Source organism: Cheilinus undulatus, linkage group 8 (assembly GCF_018320785.1).
Source record: "Cheilinus undulatus linkage group 8, ASM1832078v1, whole genome shotgun sequence".
Classification (NCBI taxonomy): domain Eukaryota; kingdom Metazoa; phylum Chordata; class Actinopteri; order Labriformes; family Labridae; genus Cheilinus; species Cheilinus undulatus.
The window spans coordinates 37,756,368-37,770,334 of NC_054872.1; the positions used below are offsets into that span (position 1 = coordinate 37,756,368).

Below are 13,967 nucleotides of genomic sequence, written 5' to 3' on the forward strand. Positions count from 1 at the left end.
TCGAACATTAATGGCATAAGGTGTACTAGCCGACGCCGGATGCTTCTCGGGGAGTCACAACATGTTCTCGCTCTTGTGTACATTTGTTGTGATAAGGGTAAATAGTGCCTGCACACTTTTTCTTCCAGAGATCATTGTGTGTTACACAGAGTAAACTTGCATTTGTCTTCTGATTACGCTATTCTGTGACAGCCCGTTGACAGATGCACCCACAGGCAATAATGGCGCACTCTGGCCACTCCTCTCTTCATCTTGTCTTCTCTCCTAACTTCAACTGAAAAGGCAAGAAATCCCTCTATGGCTCTGTTATAAATCCCCATCTTCTTTACTAGGAGTTGAGGTCCTTTTATAGCCACATCAAGGACACTCTGCCATTTATGGCTCCTCCAAGGCACCGTATGAGAGCCGGTCAATGAAGGTGAGAGAACACAAGGAAGGAAAGGAGGCCAAGAAACATCCTTTCCTTCTCTTCCTATTTAATACAACTTTGAAAGGTTTAGAGTTTAGTACAAAAGAGTGCCAGAGCTGTGCCAAGTGCACTCTCATTTCTGTTTGACTGACATGAATCCACACCTCGGTGTACGGAGTAAGCCTGGCTTGTCTCAGCCTGCCTCCTCTGTAGACACGACTGTCTCTCCAACAGAACCATGGAGTGAAAAGTTGGAGGGTGAGATAAAGTCTTTGCCTGTAAATGCTAGAGAGAAAAAACACTCAAGGACAGAACAATGATGAGACAGAGATGGTGCAAGACCTCTTGGGTAGGGAGGCACATTCTTGATCACTTGCTAGCTTCATCATGCAGAACAAGCAATTTTACACTGTTTACTTTTAGCGAGGGGAATGCTCTCGCTCGCAGCTGCTCCTCAAATAAACAGTACTATGTCAATCAGTGACAAGATAACACACAGCTAATCTGAACAAGTACCATCTTCTCCGGCAGTCAAACAACTCACATCCTTTTGATTGTGCAATGTGGTGAAGATCTACATGGGTTTGAATAAAAATGTGCATACTGACTACAGACACCTTACAAGATACACCCATGCTCTCATGATTGTACTCCCTCTGCCATGATGTCACAGTCTGGCTTCATTTTTCACACATGTGTGATCCTATTAAGTGTTTGGGAAGCAATCAACACCAGTTCATTTGACTGTGCTGCAATGTGAAGTTACTAGCCATATAAAGAAAACTCCCACAGCGGCAGGGGGTGAATGTGCGGGTACAGGAGTGGCATAGTGGAACAAACAACACGTGTACATAGCGCCAAGACTGAATTATCCCTCCAAGACATCTGTTATGAGAACAGGGTCCTGCCAGCATGTTGTTGTGGAGAAATACCTCATAAATGGTGCACTCTCTCAGGGTTTATATTGGTTTGAAAGGTGACATTTTCAGCCTTAGGCATTGTTGCCTTGTTTGAGGCCTGCTGTGTATCACTACGTGGTTAAGGACTGCATGCAACATGGGCTCAAATTATTACCCAATTAAGCCAGTGTGCAAGAGGATCCAATGGAAATGACAGTGGTAGTACTACTCCAATAAATATAAAAACTTTCCTAGGGCGCTGGGTTGGCTTAAAGCATACACCCCTATATGCAGCGGTAAAGCCCTCTCTGCATGGTTTTCCCCTGAGTTCTCCTCCCATTATTTCCTGTCTTTAACAAGATGTCCAAGCAATGAAGATGTAAAATGTCCCAAAAATTAAAATCTGCAAAAAATAAAACCTCTCCATGTAGGTGGATTGTTATTTTACTGGTGGCGTTGTGCTCCTTTCACAGCTACAACTGTATTGTCACCAAAAGTAGAGTCAAGTGCAAAAGTTTCTGTCATGAAGGGCACTAAGGATTTATCACAGGGCCACAACCCTGGGCTGGAAAGGCAGGGGGGTGGCAGCCAGTCAACCTCAACATAACCGAGGTCTAGCTTAGCCTCGTCTCTTTTGCACGGGCCTTTTCACAATTGGTAATACTCCCTGAGACTGCCGGCAGTTTTTGGACCTCCACAACAGGACCACGGGCTAACCCCCCAGGCAGTACCCTGGGCTATGCTTAATTGCCATACCCACCCCTTATTCTATTTTAAAGGTGTATATTTCGTTATCTTTTTCAACAGATTATTTTTCTATGTACCTGGTAATATGCAAGGACATCCAGAGCACTACTGTGGCTTTGTCAATCGTCCTTTCCTGCCCAATGGTGCCCTTAGGTGGCTTACTTACCATATCTACACCTTCAGCCTCAAATTTTGGCCCAAACATGCCTAAAAGTTCCGCACATTACTGTACCTGACATTTTTAGTATTTTTTTAAGAGGACAAAATCAGCAACATTGATCTCTTTTTAAAGGCTGACCAAGTTCCAGTAGAAAATGAAACTGGGAGGAGAAGATGGGAAGGATCAGACATATACTGAGCAACAAGCACCCCTAGACAGGCCCTTTCCTGGAATCCACAAGGGAAGAGCCAGAAAACACCAACAAGACATCAAGGCTGACACCAAAATGATGGGCCTCACCTGGAACCAACTGGAGGCTCATGGTAGATCACGTTGGAGGGCTCTCGTCCATGGCCTGTACCCCAAAAGGGGATTATGGGCCTGAATAGGTTAGTAAGTCCCAGTACTCCCAAACTACCACAAAAATTCAGAGAGGTGTCCACTGAAATATGGCAAACAAGCAACAGAGCCAGATGTTGTGATGACAGTTTACTCCTTCGTATCAATGCAATGTGTTATCATTAGGGATGCACTAATTCATCAATCAATTCGATTTTAAAAAGATACTTTTTTATCAGGCAGATGAAGTCTTCTGTCAGACAAATTGATTTATTTTTATGGCTGAACATGAATGAAAATGTTGGTACAGAGGGAGTCTTGCACAACATAGGGGATGAAAAATAACACTGGCATTGGCATCAGCTAAACTGTTATTATCAACATTGGTATTGGCCTAAATTTTTACAATCACTGCATCTATATTAATTATACATATTGGCATAGATGAAAGGAAATAACATGCTTGCAAAAACAATAATGTTTCCAGTCATAGGAAATAATTTCTTGAATATTTCCTCCTGTGTTAACAGATTGAACTTTTTTTGTACAAACTTTGTCTGTTTACGTCCACATATGCAGTTCAGACTAAATTTCTGAAAAATTTCAGGAGTTTTGGGCATGTGTTGGTATGGCTTTACACATTAATTATTATTATTATTATTAAGTACTAAGCACGTTTCCCTGAAGTTGAAACACTTCATACATGGGTGTCAGTCAGTGTCTATAGTTTTTCCTTTTTTTTTTTTTGTTTTTTTTTTGGAGCCATACAACCATTAAAGCATACAGCAATTTACATCTGCTCCAGCTCTGACAGAAGCCATGATGATAATAATAGGTTAGTGGACCCTTAGTAACAAAATGACCCCAAAGAAAATCCCTCCTTCATCATAGATATGGCCCTGTGGTGTTGCAGCATGAAGAGTAAGCCTCAGCTCTTTACTTTATCATCTCTGTCAGCAGAGATCTATCAGGGTGAAACAACATCTTATTACCTTGTGTGTTGGAGAATCTCCCTAACCAAGACAGTTCTCCTCAAGTGCCTCCATTAACCATAGGTTATCCTATGATTTATCAGCCACAGCACAACATAACTATTACTTTTAAGAACTCAAAACACATCACCAAAACAGTTGTATAAAAGCCACTGCAATTTGTCTGCTGACTTTAATCTGTATGTGTGTCTTTCAATGCTGTCTCAATCTTTCTTCTTGATGGAAGAAGTTGAGCAAAAATGTATACTTGGATGTCTTTTAAAAAAAAAAAAAAACAACTTTTGCTGCACTTAATCTCTGTGGTATTCTGTTTGAACCGAATAAGATCACGTCTAGGTGCTAGTGTATTGGGCAACTTTGGGTAGATGCTTTTTGGCAAAGAATCTTTCCACCCTCAGAAGAGGTACGTGATATCTAAGGAAACACAGACAGGTTTATCCAGGATTGTGTTCCCATGGGCAAACTGAGGCAAGTTAGACACATGAAGGAGGTAACCGCCACACTTTTTTGCATCATCCTTGTGACTATCTCCATGCCATGCACTTCTGTGGAGCACAGCCCTACCCTCCTCCCTCAAGGCGAAGGTGCAGAGCTGACTCACAGCCTCCTCAAGCACAAGACATAATGGGGTGATGCAGCAGTGATTTTACTGGATTCTTAGACACAAACAACATCTGTTTTAATGTGAGAATGTGGAAAGGAAACATTATTAATGTAGAGTGGGTATCATTTATTCAAAGTGTAATAAATTGACAGTCAGGTATAACAGAGTGGTGAAAGGCGAGTGAGGTAAGGCAAAGCCCCATTCTTTTATAACATATAATTAGTCTGTATCAAAAAGTGGGTAGATTTGAGGCTTCTGCAGCTCTGTGCTTACAATTAGGTATTTCCTTTGAAAACAGCCCTCCCTTTGAGAGTAGTAGGTAAGTGCTAGCTATAGGCCTGTAATTGTATCCCTTGAAGAATGTAATTGCCCCATTAGCACAGAATCAGTTACTTTTTACACTCCTTAGCTGCCTATATAAAGTTTATGTTCCTTGTGTATTAACTTCCACATGGAATGGAAGTTGTGGCAGAAAGTGTACACAGAGAAAAAAAGAGACAAAGAGAGAGAGAGAGAGAGAGAAAGGCAGGGTGACTGGATTGTAAAGAAGGGGGGCATATTACATCCCACAGGGACCCTGGCTAAAGGGATCAAGTTTCAGACGTTTACCAACAAAGCATCCATGGAGGAAGTCTTGTGCTCCTCACAATAACACCACAGCACCTGGACGTCCTACCACAGGAAACCTGAGGTCACTTCCCCCCTTCTGGGGAATCCAGCCACACTCCTGCTGCCAGCCACGTGCCCACACAGCCGACTGAAGAGAAGGCTGGCTACCAGGAGAGGATATCATGGTGGCCTGGAAGAGCAATATAATAGATCAAGTCTGAAACAATTTTACAAACCTTACAAACAAATTAACATTAACCAAACATTTTTACATTTCATAAAACAAGTTAACATAAGCAAAACACTAATTTACAAAAAATCCTCTACAAAAAAGAGTACTGTAAAGTGTTTCAGACTATGTCATTTTGTATCAGACTTTCTAAATTTGTTTCTCACTATGTTAGTGTTTTGGACTTTGTAATTCTGTATACAACCTTGTGAATTTGTTCTAAATTTTGTAAAAGTGTTGCAGACTTTGTAAATCTGTTCCAAGTTATAAAAAAAAGGGTGCCATACTTTGACATTTTGTATCAGACTTTGTAAATTTGTTTCAAGTGTTGTAAAAGTATCACAGACTTTGTAAATTTGTTTCGAGTTTTGGGAAATTGTTTCAGACTTTGCAAATCAGTACCAGACTTTGTAAATATTCTTAAAAGTTTTGTAAAAAAATTTTCAGACTTTGTCAATTTGCATCGGACTTTTACATTTGTTCCAAGTTTTAAAAAAGGGTTTAAGACTTTGTATTTTGTGTTGGACTTCAAGTTTTTTAGAAGTGTTTCAGACTTGTAATTTGCATCAGACTTTGTAAATTAGTTCCAGTTTTAAGTGTTTCAGACTTTGTAATTTGTATCCAACTTTGAAACTTTCTTTTGTAAAATATTAATTTGTTATGTCATTTGTAAAAGTGTTTTGCTAATGTAAATTTGTTTAAAGCTTTGTCAAAAGTTTTAAGACTTTTTTATTGCACTTCCAGGTCGCCATAGGATGTGGCCATACAAACTTAAAAGGATAACTGATAAATAAGAAAATATGGAGCCAAAGGCACATGATTTCACAAGTTTTCACTGATACGGATCATAAGACTGTATTTGAGAAAGTGTGCCAGCAGGTTCTGTTAACACCAAAGCAAAATTTCCCTTTTATGGTCTCACATGTAACACAGATGTGATGTTTTTTTTAAATCAGTCTGAACAGCTAAAGGCTGGATTTGGTTGCATTGTTTAATTATGGTTGGAATCACATGAAGAAGAGGTTGAAAGTGAGGTATGCACGCTAACAGAAATGCTGGAATGTTAACATTTTTAAGTAGAAATATCAGTGAAAAACAAATAAAAAGTGAATGAACACATTCCAACAATGGAGACAGCCCAGATCTATTTGATAACCACAGCTTGTCAAAATGTGCCCTTATATTAAATCATCAGATATGATCAGCAGATGAGATCCAAACATGAAAACCTGCTGATCGAACATATATTTGATGAAGAAAGTGCAAGAAAGTGATACAAACAAAATAAACTGTGCCCAGCGTCCTTTGAGGCACAGTGGAGGGATGGACAGCTGCAGAAAGTCAACCCTAGATTCTGCCCTTTATCCACCTGCAAACACTTGACCGCCAATTCTCCATCATTATGGTTGGCCTGAATTCAAACAATGCCAACCCATAAAACCAGCCACAGCCAGTCCGAGTCTTTTAGTTGTAGTCCCACTGCAGTTCAGAGCTGGCCGGGGTCCAACCACCACGCAGGGCTAACCTTTGGAAAACACTGAGACCTCCGAAGAATGTGACCACGGTCAATGAAACAGAGAGGCAGAGAGGAAGAGGAAGAAAGCAAACAAATACATCACACAGCCCGTGGGCTCTGTCTAGGCAAACTACCCAGATGTCTAATAGGACAGAATGAGTGGCTTTTAGCTGCTGGGGGATTTTTTTTCTGCTCGTTACTGGGACAAACAGTTTATATATAAATAACCTGTTAGTGGTGAAGACACAGCGTGATGCCTAAGAGATCAAATTCCTCCAAGGTGTCATTCCTGAATTAACAGACAAAAACACATGGTCTGTCTCAGTATATGAAGCCTAAATGCTAGGCCATCTGTGCCCCAGGACAGCAAATTCTAACCTTCAACTTAAAACGGCATTATAAAAGTTACAATTAAAGTCCTTACCAGACAGTTTATTGACCAAAAGGTCTGGCTTTCTAATGAATGAATCACTGTTGAATGATGATCAAGTAAAGCTTCATTCATTACCTAATTATCTGTGGTAATTATTTGCCAATTGTGCAGATCCCCTCATTTCATCTTATTGCATCTTTATGCTATTTCTTTTTTTTTTTAGGGAGTAGTTTTACTTTTTTTTCAGCCTCCTTTCTGTCTTTAGTCTCAGCATAATCAGTTTTTGTCTATCATTGTGTGGCCTCTCTTACATGGAAAATGAAGGATGAGATATTGGGGAATGGATGGCAAAATGTTGCCTAACAGGAGTGGCATCCATGCTAGGCAACCTGTACCGTGTCCAAGCATGTTTGACCCCAAAAGACCAGTTTGTTCTTTTAGTGTGAGTGCTCCATACAGCGCTCAAGCACGGCACACTTCCTTGGTCTTGTTAAGGATAGAAGATGCCTCAGCAGGGCTTATGGATGCTCATGTGGACACGATAATCGTTGGAGCCTCTTGATTATTTTTTTAAGCATTGGCAGAGTGTTAGAGGACTTAATCCGAACAAAACAATGCAAAAATTGAGTAAAATTGCAATCACATTCTCTGCATTCCTCTCCTTTGTGATGATGCTGAGACTTAGTCATGCATGTGTCATATTACAATGTGATGACGGATGTACTAGTACAAGAGGTAACCTTGTCCAGGTTTGACTGGTGCTGTAGCAATGTGAGTAGAGGCCAGTGAGGAGTGGGAAGAATGAGCAATGGTGCTTCAGCATAGTATGGGGCAACTGGGCGTAGTGAGAGTGCGCCCTGAATTAAAACTGTTGACCCACAGGCATCAGGCAGCTGTTTTCAGCAGAAGAAGCCTTAAGAATTAAGCACCAACTCCCAGGCAGACAATATAAGTACTAACTGGAGAACATAACAGAGCAGATAGCATCCAACCAGTCAGATGTTCCTCTGTTCCCCAAGGGGGGTGGTGATCTTTTAGTAAGAATAAGTATATTCAGGCCTGTTATGTTGGAGTTTGTACCACCTTTTTCCATGTGGGTCCTGAAAGGGGCTCAGCTTAACTTATATAGAGATATGGGGGTCTCTAAGGATTGGGAAGCACTGGGAAACAAGATGGAAAACAAGCGACAGCTTTTGGAACCAACAGGATATTGCATGCAATTTCTCCCTTTTTGAATGTAAACTCAGTGATGTATGGTGTAATAATGTGGTGTCAGAACCATATATCTTAATATTTTAGACCCCAACAAATTTCTCTATATTAATGAAAAAGTCTAGCCTCAAATACAGTACTGCTCCAAACTTTTAGGCATGTTTGGGCCAAAAATTGAAGCTCAGTAGACCAGTAAGCCCACCTGAGGGAACTATCAGGTCGGAAAGAGGACTGACACAACCTAGGCCATGCTTTGGATGTCCTTGCATATTACCGGGGCATAGGAAAATAATTTGTCGAAAAAATAACAAAGTTCACACCTTAAGGGCTGAGCTAGGGGTGGATGTAGTGAGTAAGCACAGCCCACCATCTGGATGTGTAAGATTGCTCTGAGCTCTGTGGGTGTCCAAAGTGTTGGACAACTGGTCTCCAGGGGTATTACCAGGGATGAAAAGGCCTAGAAAGAGATTCCATCGAGCTTGACCTTGGCTACTGAGCAACACACATTGAGCTTGCCCCAGGTTGTGGCACATTAGACCCCATGATGATTCCTTAGCACCCTACATGCCTAAAACGTATGCACATGACTGTAGTTCTCTTTTACAAACTGTCTTAGTGAAGACGCCTATCAAAATACAACAAAAAAATAACAATATGCTGGTATGGCGAACGGAATCTCCGATGTTTTGTTATGCAATAGATGGAAAAATTACTATGACACATTCTTAATAACGCTTTTGAGTCTTTGTTAAATTCTTCCATTTGCCTTGCCCCTTCTCCCTCTACACCTACATGACATAACAGGTAGAACAGCAAACCAACGTCATGAGGATGACTCCACTTCTACTACGCTACTATGTGATGATGTCCTCCCAAAACAAACCTAGCACAGACACACCCTTCCTAGACACACACTGGCTGCTGAAAACCCTGCTGCTGGAGAAGAGTCAAGTTCAGCCGGAGGGACTCTGCTCTCTGAGGCCTTCACACACCGCTCAGCTGGGAGCTTCTGTGACACAACAGTTGTTCCTTAATCCTTCCTGCGCACAGTTCAGTGGGTCAGGCTATCCAAGACGGTCTCCCCCTCCACTGACAAAATGGTGTTTATTTGCTTTTGTGGCCTTATGTTTGTGTGGAGATTATATCTATAAGGGAAATGAGTGCAGGTGTGAGGCTGTGATTTAAGAGAAAAACACAAATAAGGAAGGTGGAAAAACATCCTGGTAGACCAAAAAAGTTCAGACCCTCTCTCTTGATACAGGAAGTGGCTCCTCTTTTATCATGCTCTACCCAGGTGGTATGTTTGACTAAGGTGTGAAGTATTAAAATGCTTTCATAATGTCATGCCCACACATGCTGTAATCTGCAACTACTGAATTTACCAGGTAATAAACAGTAAAGTGACAGAAAAAGGTTAAATCATATGTTTAAAGTTGCTAATAGTACACCTTAATACAGCTAAAAAAATCAATAGTAGTAAAATTTATGAGGACAAAGCATATGATACTGTTTCTAATAGTTAAACTGGGAAAAACTAGAATAAGAAGCATCTTAAATCCCCAAATAATGTTGTTTTTGTTGATTTCAATTCAAGTTCTTGCTTAAAATCAAAATCTTTTAGGCTTACCCGGTCCATTGATTCATTCTGTCATTCATTTCAATTTAAAAAGCTCAGACACAGTCATTTTTAAGATATCTGGGGCATTATGGTGCATATTTCTCTCAATTTTACCACTTTCTCCAGCTAACATCATCATTATCGTTTTCTTTGTTTACTGAAGCCCCTCTCAGGTCGAAGAGTTACACTCTTGAATCGTAAAAAAGCCTAGCTCGTCCTTAAAAAAAAAAAGTAATTTCCTACCAGGAGTAGTGTCTGAAGTCTGGAGGCACCTTCAGCAACAACAGTGGCACACACCGCCTCTCTCTCTCTGTCTCGCGCGCTCAGGTCAGATTAGTTTGCTGCTCGCTACTCCGCGCGTCGCCCTCCAGCTGTAAAACTTTCTGTGTTTCTTCTTCTGACAGTGGACAAAACTCTGCGGCGGAGAATGATGCAGCTTGCCGGCTACATTTGTCCTACTACTGAGGAAGTTGCTGGTGAGTCACAAGATCCCGCCCCCCCCTAAAAAGCCTTTCCTCCCTCCCTCTTTTTTCCAGAGACTTCAAACGAGACCAGAGAGGAGTCCAGGCGGTGGAGGGAGTGATGGAAGCGGAGCCCTCTATCTCTGTCATTTATTTGAAGTTTTTCTCATAGCCTATAGTAATATTCAGGCCTTAACATAACTTTTTCTTCAGTTTCTTAATGAGGAACTAAAAGCCATGAGTTAGCTTAATTTTATGCATAATTCTGGTGTTTTAATGCCTCATAAATCAACCAAACAAGACAATTCACAACATAGACTGTGTTCGAAACAACCTTTCTTCTACTAAATGCTAAAACATACACTGCATACTATTAACTAATAGTTAGTATGCCCTTTGAGCTCACTTAAAAGCCTGTTATTACATCTCATCACATGGTTTTATCATTGAAGTATTTTCAGTCCACGTTTAGCTGCTAGGCTAGCAACAAGCTAGCACGAGTGTTGGTTTATAAATAGGATTCAACAACAATTCACATGTATTGATTTTAGCAGATAATGAAAGTGACTATAATAATAGGCTAACTGTTTAACTGTATTTATTTGAGAGTTATTTTATCGTTGACCTTGCTAAGTAGATTGACTGGCCAGATTTCATGTCTGTCATCAGGCAAATCCATTCAAAGCTTCAGTCTGAAACGATTGTGCCAGGTCTGAAATGACCAATCAGCATAATTGGAGGAGGACCAGGTGGCAGCTACAACCAGGGTTAATTGGAGGCTACTGTAAGCTGACAACAGCGTGTAGCTCATATGTAGCTATAGCATAGCTACATTACCACAGCTGGACCACATTTTTTTTATTGAATAAAGAGCGAATAACAGCTCTGAAATTTTTTCATGACGGAAAATTTGTTTTTGCTCTGCTATGGTATGAGTTTGCGATATTTACGAGAGGGGTTCAGTTGTACTGTAAGCTGGTAGGCCTGTATACAAGTAAAGAAACACTTCCGAAAAAAAGTTCTGCCCTTCTCAAACGCTTCATGTGAGGGGTTTCCTAGATAAACGTATATCATGAAATGGATACGAAACAGTCTATGTGACACGTCAGGTCATTTTAATGCCTATCACAGTACCCTTATTTTAATGCTGCTTGTTGGTGAGCTCACCTATTAAAAATCTGAGAGCCACAATGCATTGTGGGGTGGTTTAGGACAACCAGAGTGGTCCTTTTTCATACTTTAAAATTCTGTCCAATCCATCCTGTAGTTTCTCACATGTACAAAATTGTATACTTTATCAATTTATATTGTATACATTCTCAGTGTGATGTCATAATTAGCATGAATGTTAGTATGTATGTATGATTACTAGGACAAAGCTTTACAGTTTTTCATTTTAATCTAGGCCTGTATAACTAGGGATCAGTATTGAAATTGGGTGCCAACATAATACAGGTACCAACATGATACAGGTACCAACAGATCTGATACCTATACCCATACTGAATTACAAGACAGATTTCAGTGCTTCATTTTGGTACCTCCCCACCCCAACGTGACCCCATCGTTTCGAAGGAAAGGCACAGAATTATGTTGTGTCAAGAAGTTAACACCTGTTTCCTTTACTTATATTTTCTATTAGCATGGAGAGTGGAGGAGGGACATGCAGGAAAGGAGCCACAGGCAGGACTTGGACATGCCCACCTACATGGAGGGGGGCGAACTAACTTCTAAGCCATCTGTCTCCTGGAGGTGCACCTTTACGAGCATTTCTCCTCCATCATGTGAAATTTATGAATAAAACAAAATGTTGGTTTTCTGTTTAGCAAATATGCCTTAAAAGGGTGCCTTTTTTGTATCAAAGTCCTCAGTTTAATACAAGAAGCAGTCCAGTGAAGGAGGCAGTGGAGGTGGATGGCGCTGAGCAGTGCTGGTTTGAACTCATTGGTAATACAGAGTGTGAGATTCAGTGTTATATGGTGGTGAGTTTGGGCGATTGAACTTGTGGCCTATGGCAGCCACCATGACAAGACAAGACGATTAAGAACTTCTCTGGCATGAAAACCTCAAGAATAATTGAGCTACTGTAAGGCCTCAATTGAAATCGATGTAACATAAGAATGGTAACTTTTTGAAACAATAAGATATGTCAGTGCAAAAATTTTTCATATTGTATCTTTAAATAGACACCTCAAAATGAACTAGTCTGTATTTTCAAGTAAAAGCGCTGAGTCAGATGATTGTCAGGTCAACATTGGATGTTGACCAATCTTTGAAAGTGTTGCATTTTTATGTGGTAGTTGTGGGTGTATTTCAGTGCAAGGGAATTAAAAGTTAAAGCTAGAGTTTTTTTTGTATATGACACAGACTGAAATTAATAATCAAGCTTCTTAATGAGCTACAAGAGCAAACAAGACTATCAGAGGCAAGACTGGTTGTTTCTTGGAATAATTCACCATTTATCATGGGAAACTGAGAAAAATAAAATGTATGGATGAGTTGCCAGTAATGGCTTCCATATCAACTATAACAGTTGTGTTTAATTTTGGTTTTATCACTGTCCTTAAACTAACACATTAAAGATGTTGCTACATTTTCTAACTTCCTTCTCATTTTTATCTTTATTTATAATGTTAGGACTTTGGGTAAAGACCAACCCTGCTCTTTCATTTCCCTTACTCATTTTTCACTGTAGATCCTCTCTCCATGATGTTTCATTTTGTCATGACTCAACATGTGGGAGTGACGTCCATCCAGGATGCAGCTGGCTGCTAGTTTTTTATACACAGAATTACATCTGATCATTTGAGTCACTGCTGATAATCACTGCTCACCCTATAAAAACACAGTATGGCAGATAGCTTTGTGTTACTGCTTCCCCTTATTTTAAGTTTCTGTGTTTGCTGGCATCCAGCTTACAGTCACTGTAAACTTTCCCATGTAGTGTTTAGCCTCATTTGCTGTGAAAACACCGACACGAAGATACAAGATCTGATAAGCAGGAGCATGTATGCTGTCAACCATAGGAAGGACCTGATGTTGCACAATGTGTTGTTCAACCAGGCAAAAGTACTTGGAAGTATTCATCGCAGCCTCAAACAAAGATCAGGTGAGCTACTTGTTGTGAAATCAGCAGAGGTGGGCACAGTTAATCAAATATTTTACCGTTAACTAAAGCTGTTAACTTCAGTAATAGTTAATGCTTTAATTTGGCTCTAAAGAAGCAAAGTTAACAGGAAAGTTCAGATTAAAACCTGTCGAGAGTGCACCTCTATAACCCTGGGCATCAGTGTGTTTCTCATGATCATTAACGCAGCTGCTGTGTATAAATATTACTCATTCCAGAAATCACTAATCACAGCCAAAATCTTAGCATCTATCAAACCACTGATGAATGATTTATAGTCATTTACCTTTGAATTTGAAGTTCCTCTGTACCATCCTGACCAGCCAATAAAAACGGTCCTGATGCATCAGGAAGGGTCCCCATGACTGAAATCTATTTAAAAATTCAATCGAAAAATTTTACATCCATAAAGACCCACTGATTGCTTCAAATCTACAAATAAATAATAGAAACGTTTTTGATATGCACTCCAATGGAGCATTTTGCAAATAACTAGGTTAAATGGCAACTGGTCAGTGACATGACTGGGTGTAAAAGGAGCATTTTAGAGAGGCAGAGTCTCTCAGAAGTAAAGATGGACAGAGGTTCAAAAAGTTGTTGAACAATTTCAGGAAAAATATTCCTCAATGTACAATTGCATAGACTTATAAAATCCCACCATCAACAGTACAT

The 13,967-nt window shown here is 40.2% G+C and overlaps 1 protein-coding gene across 2 annotated transcripts in view; it reads right to left on the bottom strand.

The window, feature by feature from the left end:
• fhl3a (four and a half LIM domains 3a) overlaps nt 1-10,168 on the bottom strand; it is a 51,000-nt gene extending 40,832 nt beyond the window's left edge. The window contains exons 1-2 of one of the 2 annotated variants that reach the window (XM_041793536.1): nt 9,951-10,168; nt 4,760-4,949 (exon numbers count right to left, since the gene is read on the bottom strand). The gene's annotated coding sequence lies outside the window, so the exon portion shown is untranslated. The remainder of the gene's footprint in view (nt 1-4,759; nt 4,950-9,950) is intronic. The other variant, XM_041793534.1, reaches the window with a different exon arrangement.
• Between the last annotated feature and the right edge of the window lie 3,799 nt (nt 10,169-13,967).